Raw genomic sequence first — 20,823 nt, forward strand, 5'->3', positions numbered from 1 at the left:
AGTCCAGTTCTGGAGCTAAGTCACTTAAATACTGTGCTATAGTTGCTACATACCTCATTATAGTATGTAGGTATTCCTCTATTTATTAAAGGTCTTGTTGCTATGAAATTAACCATATCAGTGATAATCCTGTAGCACTTTGTACATTTTTGGATTCATCTGCTTTTCTACTGCTGCTTGTCTATGAATGATGGGGAAAATGAATTTCATATGTGGTGATAACCTTTAAACCTTACCTCAAAATCTTTTTATTCTGATCAAGTGACTGCCTTCTCAGTGGTTATACTTTCACAATTTTAACTAAAACGTTGTTTTCATTAATGAAGTCATTTGCTGTTGAGAATATATTGAGAATATATCTTTTTCATGTATTTCATTTTCAAAACCAGAATCCAACAAATGTAAGAAGACAGGTTAGAAGCGTGTGTAAAGGCTTCTGCATACTTGCCATTATCTCCTGTGAAATGTCATAAAATACTAAATTGGGTATAGCAGGACTTTAAACATTGCTACAAATGATAAACATTTATCTTTATAATCTGAATATATGTTGTGCTGGTTAAAAAGGCCTCATAATATCATTAGCTGTTAACTTGAAGCATAGCATACATTTAGGGCAGGGTTTATCATTAATAATAGTGGATATAAGTCCACTGTTGCCTTTCATTAATATATTACTATTTAAAAATACATATTTGATATATGTATCTAACCTTGGTTTAGTCATTACATTAATAAAAATACATTAAAGGCCTCTAGGCCTCTTGATAATTTTGAAATTTTTTGGCCTACTTCTGGTCAGATTTTATTAGTTAAAAACATCATTGTTTTTAACTTCTTGTGACTGATACAGAACTCATTAGGAATGGGAGAAATGTCGCTTTTATTTCTAACCTGTGCTTATATTATTAATATTATATTTTACCTGCTGTTTCTTGCCTAAAATATGTTAAACTATGTGTGTATTCTTGTGAGGGTTAGCTTAGTTAAACTACTTAACTAGGCATGGATGTGAATTGAAGTACATTGTAGGATGCTGAAAGGAGGCCTCCACTGTCAGCTTCTCTGTGTGCAGACCCCCTTTATTTCCTCAGAATGTCATGTATACCATAATAAGAGTGACTGGCTTGCATTGGGACAAAATAAGGGTCATAATGTTAATCTGCAGACTAAATATTATAACTTATTTCTTACTTTTATTAGGTAAAATTTTAATTTTAGAACAGGTTTAGATTTACAGAAAAAATGCAGAGATACTACAGAGTTCCCAGATACTTGACATCCAGTTTCCCCTATTATTAATATCTTACATTAGTATGGTACGTTTGTCAAAATTAATGAACCAATGTTGATACATTATTATTAACTAAAATCAATGCTTTATTCACATATCCTTAGTTTTTACCTAATGTCCTTCTTTTTGTTCCATGGTCCATCCAGGATACCACATTGCATTTAGTAGTCATGTCTCCTTAGGCACGGCACCTCTTGGCTGTGACAGGTTTTCAGACTTTCTTTGTTTTTCATGACCGTGTTAGTTTCGAAGAGCACTGGTCAGATATTTTGTAGAATGTCTGATGTTTTACCCATTATTAGACTGGGATTATGTCTTTTGGGGAAGAAGACCACAGAGGTGAGGAGCCATTTTCATCACATCATATCAAAGGTACATACTATCAACATGATTTGTCACTGTTGATGTTAACGTTAATCCCTTGGTTGAGGTAGTGTTAGGTTCTTTCACTATAAGATACTCTTTTTTCCCCTTCTTATCCTTATACTGTACTCTTTGAAAGGAAGTAACTATGCACAGTCCCTGCTTAAGGAGCCCAGACTCTACATTGTTAGAGTGGAACACCTTTTATTTCTTTTGCATGAGAGATTTGTCTCTTCTCCCTCATTTATTGATTTATGCAATCATTTATTTATATCAGTATAGACTTATGGATATTTATTTTATATATTACAGTCCAGTACTACTTTGTTGCTCAAATTGTTCCAGCTCCAGATTGGGATTTCTTTCAGTCAGATCTTGTGTCCCTTTGACATACTCCCATCATTATGGTGTTTTGCTGTTGTTGTTGATTTTCTTGTTTGTTGTTTGTTTATTAGCTCTTCCTTACTTTCTGTCACTGCAAGATACTCCAAGCTCATCTTGATACTTCCTGCCCCAGTCCTAGAATCATCATCCATTTCTCAGGGAGCCAGATTTCTTTTATTGGAGAATGGTATTAGAAACCAAGATCTGTGCACTACGTGCTCCCTCCCTTCCTTCCTTCCTCTCTCCTTCCCTCCCTTCCCAAAAAAAGGTAACAAAGTACTTTTATTCTCCTTCTGAAGCAAAAGATCATTTGCATACATCCTATTTGGAGATAATGAGTCTGGTGATCATATATGTAAGTTTGTCTGGAGTAGTCTTATTTTATGCTGTTGTCTCTTCAGGTTTTACATTAGACACAAAAATGTCCTGAATTACTGACTCTCTTAGCACTAGGATACTAAGGGAATCTGTTAAATTTATACATCAGGTCCATGACTTCAGGAATTGTCCCCATTAGTGCCTTGTCAATTCAGCATCTTTCACAACTTCTTGGGGCCCTCAGATAATTTTTAATAGACAAATGAAGAGACAATTGTTAAATGTTAAATTAAGGAGAAGATGGTTTTGGGCAACCAAAGGTTAACCATACTTTCCACGGTAGAGTGCCTGAAAGGACAGAGAAAAAAGGAAACTAATATGTTTAGGCTGACTGTTTTCCTGTTTCCTCATTTTAAAAGATATCCTTGATTATTAGATACAATCTTTACCTGAATCACAGTCTTTTTTTCAGTTGTGGAAGGGAAATGAATGAGTAACATTTAATATCATTTAAAAAACGCAGCCTGATTTCAAATGTATGTGTAGGGTGGAGGAAGAACATACTTCTAAGAATTGAAAAAAATGTAGTGTGCTACCTGGATAAATATTTATACATGCTTATCTCATTTAACTTTCACAACAATTCTGTGAGACAGATATCACTACCCCGTTTGACAGGGAGCAACCTGATATTCAGAAGAGCTGAATTAAATCATGTGCTTAAAGGCACACAGCTAGGTGTTGCCCTTTTATTGATGTTTGGTCTCAGATTGGTCATATTGCTGTACAGCACATTATCCAGAGAGACTATTCTCCCAGGATTTTGTTGCTAAGTTTTTTCAAATGTGAAGTGCGATTTTCTTAATTAAAAGGAATAACTTTAACACATTTTTGAGGTAGAAATAGCAGTTTTCAGTATTCCTTAATAAGTGAGAATTGCTTTTCTAATTAATCATAAAAGATGGTTTTTCTAATAATATCTGATCTCTCCCCCTTTTCAATTTTGTTAGTTGATGATATTTTGCTTTTATTATGTATACCTTTAGTGGCTATAAAATGGTAGTGTTCTAGTAAATTATAGGTGCAACTAACTGCAGACAGCTATGTTGTTCTTTGACCATGGTTTGGCTCTATTTATGAGATGAGGGGCTTGGTATGGTAGTTTGAACATCATTTCACAGATGATTTGAAGTTGGTTAACCTCTAGGCTTTGAGTTCTCCACATAGCCTCACTGTTTATCTCTGCCCTGAGCCTCAACATTTTAGAAGCTCTGTTAGTAACAACTTTTAAATAGAAGTGTAAAGAACACAATGCATTGAAAAGCTAATCCTGCTTCATTAAATATATTAAATCGAATTGTATAGGTTTTCTGCTGTAGGCACCATGAAGTGACACTTTCCTGAAAGGATAGTGTTGTAGTGGAGTAACAGCTGTGAAAGTTTCTGTTATGAATTTCTTAGTCAAGCAAGATTCTTTGCTCCTACATCAGTAAAGCAGAATGGAAAATCACTGGGGGTAGTGGACTATTCTAGATATCTTGAACTTGTATTTACTCAGGTGGAATTCTATTTGTGGTACTTTTTCACCCTGTGAGCCTTGTTTGTTGTGGAAAAAGTCATATACAGATTTAATCCAGTAGATGTATTTCTAAAAAGTTGAGCACAAACTTAGGCTTGATAAATTGAATCCTCAGTGACATTAGTGTTTTCTCTTTGCTTCATTTATTCTTCACTTGGTAGTGCAGCCTATTTAATTTCATTTAAAAAACTTAAAATCCTTTCGTATAGAATTTTTAATAAATTATTTTAAAATAAATTTGCAATTTTTAAAATCAGACTTTCTTTAATAAGAACATATTTTTAAAGTTTGACAGTGGAATTAAGAACCTAGGGGACTTGTGTTTGGTTGACTTATTTGCTCACTGAAGACTAAAATCCCATGAAATACAGGATTTTAAAATTCAAATGCACAACTCTATTTATAAATAGTATAAATTTTAATTAGTATAGTATTTATACTATTTAATAGTATAAATAGTAATTAGTATAGCATTGGGCTTTAAGCGAAGTATGTTCCTTAAATGGTGGTGATTAAAAGATAAGTTAAAAGTCAGGCTACGCAGTATCCCCTTTCCTTTGTTGATGCCTGTGATATGGCGCTTATACTGATGTTTGTCTACAATTCAAAATCAAATATTAAAATGAAATTGTATTCTGTGTTTTTTATCTCTATTTTAGAAGGCCTAGTTTGTCTCAGAATATATATATATATATATATATATGTATTTATATAGTTTATATATACATAAATATATATGAGATAAAAGTTACAATATTTTGGGTTTTGTTCTTAACCATCTGCCCTTGAAATATTTAATGGGCTTAAATCAAGCAAGTGTGATTATCCTTTCAAAATTTGTGTTATATTGTTCATATTTCTTTATGAACCAGAGGTCAGAGATAATAGGATTATTTCTTATCTAGAGTGTGTACATGAATGTAATATTGACATATTCTGTAAGTATGCAAATCTAGTTGGAATGAGTTAAGGCTCATAGAGCAGATGTTAGGTAAACAGAGAACAGTGTCTATTATACATAATTATTTCAATAGCCAGAGCAAAAACTGATTGAAGTTAGCACTTATTATGATTAATACCACCACCCCGCATACCAACATCAACTCTTGAGAGCCTAGGAATTGAAAAGAACATCTTAGTGAAATAAAGGATACCCACCAAAACTCCACAGTAAGCCTCATACTTAATGGGAAGATGTTAGAAGCATTTCCTTTAAACTTAGAAACATGATGATGATTTCTATCACCACTTTTATTCAACATTATGCTAGAAGTCCTAGCCAGTAAAATAGGAAAAGAATAAATAATATAAGAAATGAAAGGAAGAAACAAAACTTTTATTATTTATAAATGATTGTATATACAGAAGACTTAAGAAAAATCTGTATGTACACTACCAGCACTGGTGCTGGATACAAGATAATTTAAAAAAAATCATGCTTCTGTACCTTAGCAAAAATGTTTAGACAGTGTGATTTAAAAGATATTCTAGTCACAAGAGCAACAAAATTACAAAGTCTAATAAAAGATATGTAACAACCTCATGGAGAAAGTTATAAAACTTTATTAAAGAGCCTAAAACTATCTCAAATATGTAAGTAGACACAAAAGCCTGGGAATGTCAAATATTTTCAGTATGTCTGTTAGCTCTATATCATTGCAAACCAGATTCAAGTTTATCCTGAAGAACTTGGCAAGCTGATCCTAAAATTTATATGAAAAGGTAAAAAGGTCAAGATTACTTACGAAGAAAAATGAAGAGGGGGGATTCATTTAGTCAAATATAAAGCTAAAGTAATTAGAACAGAAATAGATGAATGAGACATGGCAAAGTTCAAGAACAGACTGATATTTATATGAACTCTGTATTCATCTCGGAGAAGGGGGAAGAATGAACTATTTGGTTCGCCATATTGGGGGAAAAAAAGTTGGGTTCCTAATTCACACATACACAAAAATTGAATTCGTTAAACTAAGCACTTAAACTTGAAAATCAAAATTTTAAAATTTTAAAAGAAAATACAGTATCTTTATGACTTCTGTCAGGAGGGAATTTTAAAATAATACCCAAAAATATTAACCATAAAAGAAAAGATTAAAAGAAAAGATATAAAAAAACAAATTTTAAAAGTTTCATTTATAAAAAATAAAAACAAAGTTTTATTGTGCTAGAAGGGTAAAGACCTTTTCCTGTTTATTTGATTACTGTTCATCTGACCTCTCTCAAATTAAGCTCTACAAAGGCAGGAGCCTTGGTTATTTCCCTAGTGCATAGAATAGTGCCTGAATCAATGTGACTTAAAAGCTATTTCACACTTGTGGCCAGTTGCAAACTAAGGCTCCTTGGGACACTGGGAATATTTGTCCTCTCATTTGCTGTATTTAATTGGTGGAAAAGTTTGAGGAGCACTCCTCATTGACTGAAACTTGAAACCACCTGTCAGCTACATCTGGGAAACTAAAGAAGGAAATTCTGTGTTTTATTCATAGTTCCCGATAAAATCTGTGCATTTATTCACTAACTCACTGCACTCTCTTGAAATTTCCTGAGTGTTCCGGGGAGAAAGTATCCAGTAAGACATGGCCTCTGCCAGCATGAAGCTTAGACTCATGTAGTGGAAAAGGAGGTAAGCAAATCCATGATATTATATGATAGGTACTATGACAAAGGTATACCTTGGGAGCAGAAAGGGCAGAACATTCTAAAGCAGTTTACATTATAAGTAAATAAAGTACTACTGCATTTAAACATACTTAAAGAAAAAACTTGGAGGGCATTTACAAAAACAAGAATTTAAAGAAAAATAAACTTTCTGGAAAGAAAAAGAAAATATACTATAAGATATATACAGATAAGATATATCTGTTGTCCTGTCTTGTATCCTTAGAGCTCCATATTTGGAATGTGGGAAAGTACCCAGGAAAAATGTTTTGACTAAATCAGTTGCAGAGAATGAGAAATACGAAGTTACTTTCTCTTTTAACAGAATGTCATATATTTTGAAAAATACTCATTTCCCCTTTACTTTCCATTGTTAACAGTCCCCTAGTTCTTATGTCTGATAGGCTTGTCTTTGTCGGATGCAGCTAATGCATTACCATAAGGCTAATCTTCCTCTGACATCACTTTCATATGTGATACCCTGTTTAAAAATTCTTCAAGGGGATCCCCGTTTCTTACAGTAGTGAGTGCAGACTTCTAAGCCTTGCGTTCAGGGTTCTTTGTGATTGATCCCATCACAACTATCACACTGTATTTCCAACTGTCCCCAAGTGTAATCCCACCCCGATAGATAGGGATTCTTCTTTTAGTCCCTTACACAATATGTGCTCATTCTCACTTCCATTCATGATCACTCACTCATGCATCTGGAATGTACTTCTGCTCTTCAGTGAAACAAATCATGGTCAGCCCATTTATCATAGACTCAGTCCCATCTCTGACCCTTCTAGCTCATTATGATCTTTTTTTTTCTTTTTTCTTTTTTTTTTTTTTTTTTTTTAAAGAAATTCTTTTTTTTTTTAAATTTTATTTATTTATTTATTTATTTATGGCTGTGTTGGGTCTTCGTTTCTGTGTGAGAGCTTTCTCTAGTTGCGGCAAGTGGGGGCCACTCTTCATCGCGGTGCGCGGGCCTCTCACTATCGTGGCCTCTCCCGTTGCGGAGCACAGGCTCCAGACGCGCAGGCTCAGCAATTGTGGCTCACGGGCTTAGTCGCTCCGCGGCATGTGGGATCTTCCCAGACCAGGGCTCGAACCCGTGTCCCCTGCATTGGCAGGCAGATTCTCAACCACTGCGCCACCAGGGAAGCCCGATCTTTTTTTTTCTGATGGGAGATATTTAGATAAAAATCAGAGAGAGAACAATGTTGAAAAAACTTTGAAGTTATATGAGGAAAATTTGGAAGAGAGACAGTCACTAATTCACTGCCTTCATCACACTTGAAAATATTCACAGTTGTCTCATTTCCATGCTTAATAGAGAAATGACTTCAGACCACACCCTCATGATTTCCATTTTACTGAAACTTTTCTCTCCAAAATTACCTGACTCATATTTGTAAAATTTTGTATCTTCTATAATAACCTTGAGAGTTTTTTTTTATTATAAAAGTAATACAGTGTACTAATTTGTGGGAAATAGAAATAGGATTAAGGAAAAAATAGAACTCACCAGTGCCTCTACTACTCTCACCATTACTCTTAGCATTTGGTACACAAAACATCTTCCTTAAAAGTTTTACGTAGAACTTTTACAGTTATAAGATTGGGTATCAGTAAAAGCTCTTCAACTCTACTCACCACAAGTTCATGATGTCAGCAGTTGGCTAAGCTATAGTAAGTAGGGTCTTAGATGCTATACTGTTGTATAGCATGTTTATTGGGTTTGTAATTATTTTGATGCGATTTGCAGATTATATTGCAGATATTATTAACCCCTTTAAGGGTTAAAAGAATAAAAGCTCTGTGTTAAGAGTTTTAGTAAAAAGAGCCAAATAATTATAATAGAAACATATATAGAGATTATTAAAAAATTAGAATGTATGGAAAAACTGACAAACATAAAAGTATATTTAACGTAGTCATGATGCAACAGGAATAATAGTGACTATATTCAGTTGATAGTAAGGAGATAAGGAAAAGTGTTTGTGCCTGAAGTATATTTAATTAGGTGGAACACTTATTAAAATGATCCTGATTCTGGAGTAGAGAATGTTTCACACTTCAAAGCTAAGCATAGTAAAAGTGCTGCTGATATAACTTCTTTTACAAGACAGAGAGGGTTCCACATAATTATCTTTATATATGCAGAAAAGGCATTTAATAAAGAGTATTTGACCAAATTTAACCTGTTTCAGGTTTTTAGAACTTTTAATTAGAAGGGAATAGGTAAATACTTATTAAGCACTGTGCCTAATATTAAAACATTAGAAGTAGTTCCATTAAAGAACAAGACGAGGTACCTACTATCATGCCTGTGTTACTTAGCATTCTTTATAAGTACTGTCTGATGCAATTAGATTAGAGAAATATAGTCTGCCCCTTGAATCCACAGGTTCCTTATCAGCAGATTCAACTAACTGCGGATTGAAAATATTTAGGGAAAAAACTTCCAGAATTTCCAAAAAACAGAACTTGAATTTGCCACTCACCAGCAACTATTTACATAGCACTTACATTTTATTAGTCTTTTTCAGTAATCTAGAATTGATTTAAAGTATGTGGGAGAATGTGCGTAAGTTATATGCAAATACTACACCATTTTATAAAAGGGCCTTGAGAATCCTCAGATTTTGGTATCCAGCGGGGGTCCTGGAACCAATCCCTTGTGGATACCAAGGGACGACTGTACATGGGAGGCATATTACTGAAAAGGAGCATTCTTTTTACGTGGAAGTTAAGAAAATCAAATGAAAATTTTTAGAAACAAAAGACTAATCAGGTGACTGGTTACAAAAAGAAGCTTGGAAGCCATCTGTCCTAACAAACAAGTAAAAAGCCAAAAAGTTGAAATTCAACTCTTCTTAGATCCATCAGAGAATTGAGATCACAGGACAAATGGCTGTCTCCCAAATTGGAGAGACAGGCAGAGCAGAAACCCGTCAGCAGAAACTCTCTGGAACTAGTAAGGGGCAGGACAACTTAAACTGTAATTGACGAACTGCTGGCGGGTCAGCGTGGACAAGTCTGAGAGTTAAATGCTCAAGGGGGTCCCAGTCTTAGGGGGGCCTTCATAGTTTTGTGAGTTTTACCTATAGGAGCCCTACCAGGTTCTCACAGTGAAGACTGAGAAAAATCTCTTTTGCTTCTGGCAGAGGGAGGGGAAAAGCAGCTATTTTGAAAATGTCGAGAACATTCTGTTCTTCTTAACAAGGCCTGCCCTCAAAAGAAACTATTTTACTAGCCCAGCCTACGGGCTTTGTGAGAGCCTAACTGACCTGGGGGAAGGGAAATACCCAATTCCAGCCTCCTCTAACCTTCCCCATGGGAGAAGAGAAATACAGACTTCAGCACCCTCTAGCCAACCTGTCCTATCTGGGGGTGGGAGGGGCCGGGGGGACAAAGAAGCATTTGTAAACATCACACTGCCGGGGCACAAGCTCATTGAAAGACAGAGGACTATGGGATTCAGTCATAGGACTATAGAACATTTCCCCTCCCACCTCCTCACCTCACTACGACATCATTAGGGGCCTGTTTATCTCAGCTCTTTTTACCTGGTGCATCATGTCCAACTTTCAGCAAAACATTACAAGGCATACTAAAAGCCAAAATTGATATGTAAGGATCAACAGTTTTCTATGATAAAAATACTTACAAATATCAGGAAGGGAAAGGTCCTATTTATAATAACAATTAAAAATATAAAATATCCAGGAATAAACTTAAGATACAGGAAGAAACTATATGAAGAAACTTTAAAACTCTGCTGAGTAATATAAAAGAATACTTAAATAAATGGAAAGTCATACCTTGTTTTTTTTTTTTAAATTTTTTAATTTATTATTTATTTATTATTTTTATTTTTGGCTGTGTTGGGTCTTTGTTTCTGTGCGAGGGCTTTCTCCAGTTGCGGCGAGTGGGGGCCACTCTTCATCGCGGTGCGCGGGCCTCTCACTATCGCGGCCTCTCTTGTTGCGGAGCAGAGGCTCCAGACGCTCAGGCTCAGTAGTTGTGGCTCACGGGCCCAGTTGCTCCTCGGCATGTGGGATCTTCCCAGACCAGGGCTCGAACCCGTGTCCCCTGCATTGGCAGGCAGATTCTCAACCACTGCGCCACCAGGGAAGCCCCCATACCTTGTTTTTTAATAGAAAGGCTCAATATTGTTCAGATTTTAATTCTTGCTTATTCTGTAAATAATATGGTTAAGACTTGACAAGCTGATTCTCACATTTGTAATGACAAAAGTCTGGAAACAATAGAAATGTTTTTTGGTTAGGGGGATGGTTAAATAAATTATGTGTTTACAATTGAATACTATGTAGTATTTGGAAAGAAGAAATGGATCTTCATTTGTGGATATGAAAATATGTTCAAGATAGGTTAAAAAATTCAGGAGAGAAGAGTGTGTTTAAGTTTCCATTTGCTGGGAATTGTTGGGGGAGGGCTAGAAGAAGCCGCGGATACATAAACAGGTGGTATTAATGAGAGGCAGGTGGAATGAAAACAAGGAGATATGTTTGGAGGCTGTTTGTACAATTCCAAGTAAAAATTGATAAAGGGCATGCACTAGGGTAATGACAATGCACAGTAAAGGACAGGTTTGAAAAAATATTTATGTGGACGTAATGTGTTTAAGCTGCCTGAGTATTGAAGATTGGGGGAGAGAGGAGTCAAAGATGATGACCCAGGTTTCAAACCTGGTGACAATTTATGGCTTCACTTCTTTTCTATCAGACTGCCCCTCCTTTGTGTACTTGCTGTTCCTCTCTCCTCAGCTAAACAAGGTGACCCTAATATGTCCTTCATCCCTTGCTCACCCCCAAACTCCCTACTCCTGTCTTCCTTATGCTCTTTCTTTCTCATAACTTCAGCTATCGTCACTTTATGGATGACTCCCATATCTTTACCTCTGATTGTGATCTCTTTCTCAGCCTCTGATCCATCATATCACTTGCTTGCTGTACAGTTACAGTAGGATGCTATTATGTCATGGTCATAGTCTTAGTTCAGTCATATATCTGTTCAAGTTCAGCTGCTGTTGTGAGGTATATGTCACCTTGGAAAAGTTGCTTAACTTCTATAAGGGTCAATTACCCCATTTAGAAATGGGAATAAAAACACTACTTCTCTTTCAGGGTATTATGAGTAGTAAATGAATAATGATCTTCTAAAAGCAGTGCATTAACCAGGTCAGGTCATGATGATATCTTCTGTGTATGAGGTAAAATGAAAGTAATGAGATAATATTTTATCTATCTACTTCTGTTTTGTTTTTGGCAGAAATTGATATAAGCCATCCTTTACTGGGAAGAAGTGTTCTTTATCACAGGATTATATCATTCTAACTTCTTGGTTTTAAAAGTCTCCTTTCTTGGGGGCTTCCCTGGTGGCGCATTGGTTGGGAGTCTGCCTGCCGATGCAGGGGACACGGGTTTGAGCCCTCGTCTGGGAGGATCCCGCGTGCCGCGGAGCGGCTGGGCCCGTGAGCCACAATTGCTGAGCCTGCGCATCTGGAGCTTGTGCTCCGCAACGGGGGAGGCCGCGGCCGTGGGGGGCCCGCGCGCCGCGGTGAGGAGTGGTCCCCACTTGCCGCAGGTGGGGAGGGCCCTCGCGCAGAGGCGAGGACCCAACACAGCCATAAATAAAAAATAAGTAAAAGTCTCCTTTCTTTTATGAAATGATATTGGTCATAGATGGTAGTTTGTGTTGTTTTTTTTTAATTTTTAAAATTTATTTATTTTTGGCTGCGTTGGGTCTTCGTTGCTGCGTGCGGGCTTTCTCTAGTTGCGGTGTGCGGGCTTCTCATTATGGTGGCTTCTCTTGTTGCGGAGCACGGGCTCTAGGTGCACGGGCTTCAGTAGTTGTGGCACGTAGGCTCAGTAGTTGTGGCTCGCGGGCTCTAGAGCACAGGCTCAGTAGTTGTGGCGCGCAGGCTTAGTTGCTCTGCGGCCTGTGGGAACTTCCCGGACCAGGGCTCGAACCCGTGTCCCCTGCATTGGCAGGCAGATTCTTAACCACTGTGCCACCAGGGAAGTCCCAATGGTAGTTGTTTTTGTGGTTATTTTAATGTTCTAAGTTATTTTTTTAAAAAAAGTTGCAGCCCTATGTTATTCCCCTCCTCAACCTCCACAGTTTCTCCTATTTACATATTAGTGTGGTGCATTTGTTATAATTGATGAACCAATACTGACACATAATAATACTAATTAAAATCCATAGTTTACATTAGGGTTCAGTCTTTGTGTGGTACATTCTATGGGTTTTGACAAATGTATAATGACATGTTTCCACCATTACTGTATCATACAAAGTAGTTTCACTACCCTAAAAGCACTCTTTACTCCACCTATTTGTCCCTCCCCCTTCTCCCTGAACCCCTGACTACCACTGATCTTTTTACTGTCTCCATAGTTTTGCTTTTCCAGAACGTCATATAGTTGGAATCATCTAATACATAGCCGGATTGGCTTCTTTTACTTAGCAGTATGCCTTTGAGATTCCTCCATATCTTTTTGTGGCTTGATAGCTCATTTCTTCTTATCACTAAATAATACTCCTTTGTATTGATGTACCACAGTTTGTTTATCCATTCACTCACTGAAGGACTTTTCTGTTGCTTCCAAGTTTTGGCAGTTATGAACACCTTGCATTTTAAGATTTAAACTTGAAAATTTTTCTTGATATTAGGTGTGTTCATTCCTAGGGCTGCTGTAACAGAATACACAAACTGGGTGGCTTAAAACAACAAAAATTTATTCTCTCACAGTTCTGGAGTATGTAATAAGAAATATATATATATGTATTGGTCTTCATCCTTAAATCTTGGTCAGAGCTCCTAAAACTTTTGTCATTTTCTAAGTGATAAGTGAACACTTTTGAGGTTCTGGGAGAGTAATATGCCCAGACAGGGCATGGAAATTCCACACAGCCTCATACCCCATTCCTTGCCCTACGTAGGTCTTCCATCTGGTTGTTTCTGAGTTCTGTCCTTCATAATAAACTGGCGAATGTAAGTAAGGTGTTTCCCTGAGTTTTGTGAACCATTTTAGCAAATTATTGAACCCAAGAAGGGGTTGTGGGAACCCCTGATTTATGAACGATTGGTCAGAAGTACAATTGGCAACCTGGGACTTGAGATTGGTGCTTGAAGTAGGGGGCAGTCTTGTGGGACTAAGCCCTTACAATGTGAAGTCTGCACTAACTACGGGTGATAGTGTAGTAACTGAGTTATAGGACACCCCGTTGGTATCCGCTGAGAATTGGAGAATTACTTGGTGTGGAAAAAACCACACATCTGGTGTCAGAAGTGTTGAGAGTAGAGGATAGAAAAACAGTGATTTTTCTTTCTTTCTCATAATCTAAAATCAAGATGTTGAGAGGGTTGGTTACTTCTAAGGGTTCAGAGGAAGAATCTGTTCGATACCTCTTTTCTAGCTGCTGGGGAGGACCAACGATCCTTGGTGTTCCTTGGCTTGTAGATCCATCACTCCAATCTCTGCCTCCATCTTCACATGGCATTATCCCGGTATCTCTGTGTCTTCTAGGGATGTCTTCTTATATAGACGACAGTCATATTGGATTAGGGGTCCACCCTATCCAGTATATCCTCATTTAACTAATTACATCTGCAGTGACCCTGTTTCCAAATAAGGTCATGTTCCAAGGTGCTGTCAGTTAGTACCTCAACCTATGTTTATTGAGGGGCACAGTTCAACCCATGGCATGAAGTGATGCTTTCCAGACTGTTCCTCTGTAGATACTCGCCCTTTTTTTGTTGTTGTTCAATCATTGATGGTGATGTAATATTATCCATATCTTACTAATTGTGGTTTCAGCTGAAAACCAGTGTCCTTGGCAGTGTTATAGAAAGAACGGGCTTCCTTGTGCTTGAATTTGGATGTGCTTTCAAATATGTAACCAGTAAGATCCATCCCAGACACCAGTCTGTCCTCTTCAGATTTTGGTTTGTATGATTCATTTGCATACTTTGTGGTTTGTCAGTGAAGTATAAAAATAGAATAAAGTGAAATTGATGTAAAATAATTTTCTTTAATAGAATTATCCAATGAAGAGTAAGTTCATTATTTTTTTCTTCACAGTTCTAGTACATAAAGAAGCTGTGAGAGATAGTGTATAACTTCTACAGACTCATTTTTCCCTTTCAGGTGATTATAATTTAGTGTTTTGCAGATTTCAGAAAAATTCTTTCCTGTCTTTCTGTCATCTGACATTCCATGTGAAAACTGACCCATAAACTTGCCAACTTCCAGATCATTATTATAGACAAGGTTTCTGAATTTCCTTTATAGTAATTTCCTGATCAGAGAGAAGGAGAGAAAGGGAGGTAGGTTAGAGTCGTATGGAAAGTTACTGAGCACTTCGAAAATAGTTTGATAAAGAGGGCATGGAAGAAAATGGGGGGAAAAAAACATGGTTGGGAGAGAGCAAAACTGAATTATGTTTTAGGAATAAAAAATTATACATTTCAACCTGTGTGTTTTTTTCCACCAGTAAGATTTTAATGTGATCAATACACTTGTCTTGATAGTTAAGAAAAGGATTAAATATTGTATTAAGTGCTAGTAAAGAGCAGATTTTATATAATCTTATCTATTGATATAGCCAAAGCTCTTGAGGCAGGCCAGCATCTAATACATCTGATAGGAAACAGAATGGATAGCCACTTAGTAACATGACTTTGGTCCAGTATGAGGAAGTGTTTTATGTATTCCAGGGGGTTTCTTCTGGGGGGAATTTCTCTCTTCCTCTCATATCTGAGGGTTATATAACTTTTTCTCTGCTGAAGACAGTTCCATGTGAATGCTGACAAACCTAATGAATCAGTCTGGCTTTGCTGTCTTAGTTTCTCTACTCTCATTTTAGGAAGGTAGGACCCTGGTGTTTTTGAGTTGACCTCTTGTTTTGACCTTAACTCCTTTCTTTGTTTAATCTGCATTTCTTTTTTCATTACTGACATATCTGAAATGCAGTTCTCTTCAAGTAAAAAGCATCCTGTATTACTCAATAATTGCTTGTATTTTTTTTGTAAACCTAGGGTCAAATTTGATCACTTCTTCCAACAAGCTATTTCATATGCATCTTTATTTCTCCTACCACAGACTAATCCAGGATTCTGATATTTCTGTCCTAGATTATTATCCTTTCATCTTTATCATATACAGTTTTGTGCACCTTTATGACCATGCCATTTACCTCTATCAGAGACCTGCAGTGGTTTTCCTTAACATGACTGGTCAAGTTTAAAATCCTTACTCTCCCCGCTCCCCCCATATTTAATTTAATTTAATTTATTTTTTTAAACATCTTTATTGGAGTATAATTGCTTTACAATGGTGTGTTAGTTTCTGCTTTATAACAAAATGAATCAGGTATACATATACATATGTTCCCATATCTCTTCCCTCTTGCGTCTCCCTCCCTCCCACCCTCCCTATCCCACCCCTCTAGGTGGTCACAAAGCACCGAGCTGATCTCCCTGTGCTATGTGGCTGCTTCCCACTAGCTATCTATTTTACGTTTGGTAGTGTATATATGTCCATGCCACTCTCTCACTTTGTCACAGCTTACCCTTCCCCCTCCCCATATCCTCAAGTCCATTCTCTCGTAGGTCTGTGTCTTTATTCCCGTCTTGCCCCTAGGTTCTTCATGACCTTTTTTTCCCTTAGATTCCATATATATGTGTTAACATACAGTATTTCTTTTTTTCTTTCTGACTTACTTCACTCTGTATGACAGACTCTAGGTTCATCCACCTCACTACAAATAACTCAATTTCATTTCTTTTTATGGCTGAGTAATATTCCATTGTATATATGTGCCACATCTTCTTTATCCATTCATCTGTTGATGGACACTTAGGTTGCTTCCATGTCCTGGCTATTGTAAATAGAGCTGCAACCCCCATATTTTATTATAAAAATTTCCAGACACACTATTGAGTTGTATCAGTTCTCTATATATTCAATATTAACCCCTTATCAGATATATGATTTGCAAATATTTTCTCCCATTTGGTAGGTTGTCTTTTTTTGTTGTTGATGGTTTCCTTTATTGTGCAGAAGCTTTTTAGTTCGATATAGTCCCACTTGTTTATTTTTGCTTTTTTTGCCTTTGCTTTTGGTGTCAAATCCAAAATATCATTGCCAAGACTGATGTCAAGGAGCTTATCCTTTATATTTTCTTCTAGGATTTTATGCTTTTAGGTCTTACATTCAAGTCTTTAATTCCTTTTGAGTTGATTCTTGTGTATGGTGTAAGATAGGAGTCTATTTTCACTCTTTTGCATTTGGCTGTCCAGTTTTCCCAGCACTATTTGTTAAAGAGACTGTCCTTTCCCCATTGTATATTCTTGGCAGTTTTGTTGTAAATTAATTGACTGTAGATGAGTGGTTTTATTTCTGTGCTCTCTATTCTGTTCCATTGATCTATGTGTATTTTTTTATGCCAATACCACACTGTTTGACTACTATAGCTTTGTAATATAGTTTGAAATCAGGAAGTATGCCTCCAGCTGTGTTCTTTCTCAAGATTTCTTTGGCTATTCAAGATCTTTTGTGGTTTCATACAAATTTTAGAATTTTTTTTTGTATTTCTGTTGAAAAATGCCAGTGGAAATTTGATAGGGATTGCTTTGAACTTTTTATGTTTTTAGTGTTAAAATTTACCTCTTTTTATATTGTGTATTCATGAAGAAATTATACTGGCTCTAGTTATTTTTAATAGTCTTTTCCTTTAAACTATATAATGTTTAAAGTTAAGTGGTTAACACACCATCCTATTACAGAATTAGAATTTTCTGAACCTCACTGTATATTTACCTTTATCAGTGAATTGTATATTTTCATGTTACTATTAGTGTTTTTTCATTTCAGCTTGAAGAATTCCTTTCAGCATTTTTTGTAAAGTAGATCTAGTGGTGATTTTATATGGCTGATCTAGCTTTTTATTCATCTGGGAATGTCTTCATTTCTGAAGGATACCTTTGTTGGATAGAGTATTCTTAGCTGGCAATTTTTTCCTTTCAGCACTTTGAATATATCATTCATTCCACTCTCTCCTGGCCTGAAAGGTTTCTGCTCAGAAATCTGCTGATAGCCTAGTGGGGGTTCCTTTGTAGTTTACAATCTTTATCTTACTGCTCTTAGGATTTTCTCTTTGTCTTTGATTTTTGACAGTTTGAGTATAATGTGTCTTGGAGAAAATAGTTTTGAATTGAAACAGTGGGGGATCTATTAGCTTTATGAACTTGGATGTCCAACCTTCTCCCCAGGTTTGGGAAGTTTTCAGCCATTATTTTTTTTAATAAGCTTTATTCCCCCTTTCTTTTCTCTTCTCCTTCTGGAACTCCAATGATTCTGCTATTGATTCTTTTGATAGTGTTCCATAGATCATGTAGGCCCTCTTTATTCTTTTTCATTCTTTCTTCTTTGTTCTCCTCTGACTGGGTTATTTCAAAGTTCCTATCCTCTAACTCATGGATTCTATTTTCTGACTCTTCTGTTCTGCTGTTGATGCTTTCTCTTGCATTCTTCATTTCATTCATTGAATTCTTCAGCTCCAGAATTCATGTTTGGTTCTTTTAATGATTTCTATCTCTGTTTATTTCTCATTTTGATCATGTATTGTTTTCCAGATTTTGTTAAATTGTCTCTTTATTTTCTTGTAGATCATTGAGTTTCCTCAAGATGGCTATTTTGAATTCTTTATTGGATAAATCACAGATCTCTGTGTCTTTGCCTTCAGTTACTGGGGGGATAATTATGATCTTTTGGTAATGTCACAGTTCCTTTATTCTTCATGTTCCTTGTAGTTTTACATTGCTGTTTTGGCATTTGAAGTAAGTTGCTTCCTCCAATCTTTACTAGCTGAGAGATACTTTTTGTTGATCCTACTTGTGGTCTGGGGCTTTCTGTGACTTTGTATGGGTACATCAGCTCCACACTTCTTGCTCCCTCTGGTGGCAGAATTGTTAAGCTTGTATGTCTTCTCTAAATCTTACTGTGACCCAGGCTGGCTGTTGGTTAACCTCTCTTTCATTTTCCAGAGGGTGGTGCTACAGCTCAAGATTGTGGTTTCTCCCTTGCCCATAGACCCTGGCTTGTTTTCTGTGTATACTCCCTGTCTACCTGAGCTTACTCTCACTGTTGTTGCCCTTGGAAATGTGAACAAGGAGCTGGCTGCAGAGTGGGGAGGGTCTGGATGTGGCATTTGGGGCATTGGGAGTTCTGGTGGGTCAGATTAGGGGATCTTTGGATGAAGTTTTTCCAGTGACTCATGGTGGCCTTCCTCCTGGAGTCTAGAATGCAGAGAACCACATCCATTTAATGCCCTCTGGTATTCTTACCTACCTCTTTCCTGAACTCCTCCCTTCTCCCAGTCATGGAGCTCTTGCTTTAATAATGCTCTGAGGCTGTGGGAGAGAGGTGGGTTTCTTTAGCAGTGTCCCCACAACTGGGAAAGCTGTGTGCTCACTCACTGTTTTCCCTTTTCCCCAGAGGAATTCCAAACCTTTTTCTCCAGGCTGTGCCACCTTGGGGGGAGGGGTGATACTGGCAAAGCTCCTCTTACTCTAATGGGTCCAAACTTGTTATTTTTTTGTTGTTGTTCCAGCTGGAGTGCTGGAACTTCTTTAGAAACCTGAACTTCCATAAAGGCTTTCTCATCTGTGGGTATTTGCTCAAGTCATTGTTTTCCAGGTACTGCAGTTAAGAGGGGTTGGAGTCAGTTCACAGGCTCCTGCTGGCTCCACAGCCTGTATCAGGTTCTGTCTGCTTTTTACATGATGCAGTGGTGGGGGAGACTCCTTCTAGGTCCCTCGGCATATGGTGCTGGATTCCATAGCTCCCATGGGGACACTTTTGTTCATGGAGAGATACAAAATTTTAGATGTTAAAGGACAATGAAAGTGAGGGATGCCTTATGCTACCATGAAGCTAGCATCACTTCTCTTGCTGCTTTCTTTAGAATAGTAAGATGCTTGCTATTCTGTAGCTAAGTCTAGAAGTTAGTAGATCAAGAGTTAGAGAGATATATGGTTCCCTTTATGACATGCTGTCTCAAATATTAATCCCTGTGTATTTTAGAGCAGAGGAATAAAGCACCATGTGAATAAGCCATCGTGAGAAGAGACAGTGCAAATTTATGTTGATACTTCTGTTAAGTGAATAATAAGTATTTCTTATATTTTAATAGCATCTTGCAAATCCCTTTATGATGCAGCTATCTCATTTCATATTCACAAACCTGTAAGGTGGATATTAATTTTACTGTAATAATATAAATGATGAAACTAAGACTCAGAGAGGTTAGTATGGTGGCTACTGCCACCAAATGGGTTTTCTTTTGTTTGTTTTTTTTTTTGGCTGGAAGGCAGTTAGGATATAAAAAACTTGTCTTCACTGGGTACCACAAATTTCTTACATATAAGTTTTAATTTTCATTCCCCTTTTTCACCTTAATTACTGCCTTCGGTAATTTTTTTCTTTTTTCAAAAGCAGGACATGTGGGTTACATTTTTGTTGACTTGGCATATCTGAGAATGACTTCCATATTAGAGAGGTCACAGCATTTTCTTTCAAGAATCTGATAACATTTTCTTATTGTCTTCTAGAATATGGCTTTACAGAGAAATTTGAAGGTAGCCTGATTTTGCTTTTGTATATAAATTCTCTCTTTCTAAACATTTTTGTCTATATTTTCATAGTTTGTCTTTTAATTACAGTTCAAAAATTTTTGCTGAGATACACCCATATATGTCTGTTCACTGATTTTTATGTGGAACATTATAAATTATTTTGATCAGCAAACTTAGAAAATCTTTACTCATTTCAAAGACATGTTCTTCAATTACATATTGGATTGTTGCTTCTATGCTGTTTTAATTTTTTCCTTTAGGGAATAGAATTCTTTTATTGGTTATCATCTTCTCTCATGATTTTTATGTCTGTTCTTTTCTACAAATTGTTAGAGGATTTTTCACGTTTGCCCTGTACATAAATGCTGTCTTCTGAATAATGCATTCAGTTCTTTATTAACTCCAGCACAGATTTTATTTCTGCTGTTACATTTAAATTTTTTTGTAGTAATTCCTTATTTTACCCACTTCTCTTAGTTGCAGTCTCTCCTTTCTATTCCTGTTTCCCAGGGGATAGGCTGGTTTCCTTTTGGTATGCCACATAGTTTTTACATTGTTTCTACTAAT

The 20,823-nt window shown here is 36.6% G+C and overlaps 1 protein-coding gene across 7 annotated transcripts in view; it reads left to right on the plus strand.

Annotated features, from left to right (window-relative positions):
• MTMR2 (myotubularin related protein 2) overlaps nt 1-20,823 on the plus strand; it is a 105,872-nt gene that overhangs the window by 38,230 nt on the left and 46,819 nt on the right. Inside the window, exon 4 of one of the 7 annotated variants that reach the window (XM_059930549.1) lies at nt 6,428-6,564. The exons of the other annotated variants lie outside the window; for them this stretch is intronic. The gene's annotated coding sequence lies outside the window, so the exon portion shown is untranslated. The remainder of the gene's footprint in view (nt 1-6,427; nt 6,565-20,823) is intronic. 7 annotated transcript variants of the gene reach the window in all.

Source organism: Balaenoptera ricei, chromosome 8 (genome assembly GCF_028023285.1).
Source record: "Balaenoptera ricei isolate mBalRic1 chromosome 8, mBalRic1.hap2, whole genome shotgun sequence".
In the NCBI taxonomy this organism is placed as follows: Eukaryota; Metazoa; Chordata; class Mammalia; order Artiodactyla; family Balaenopteridae; genus Balaenoptera; species Balaenoptera ricei.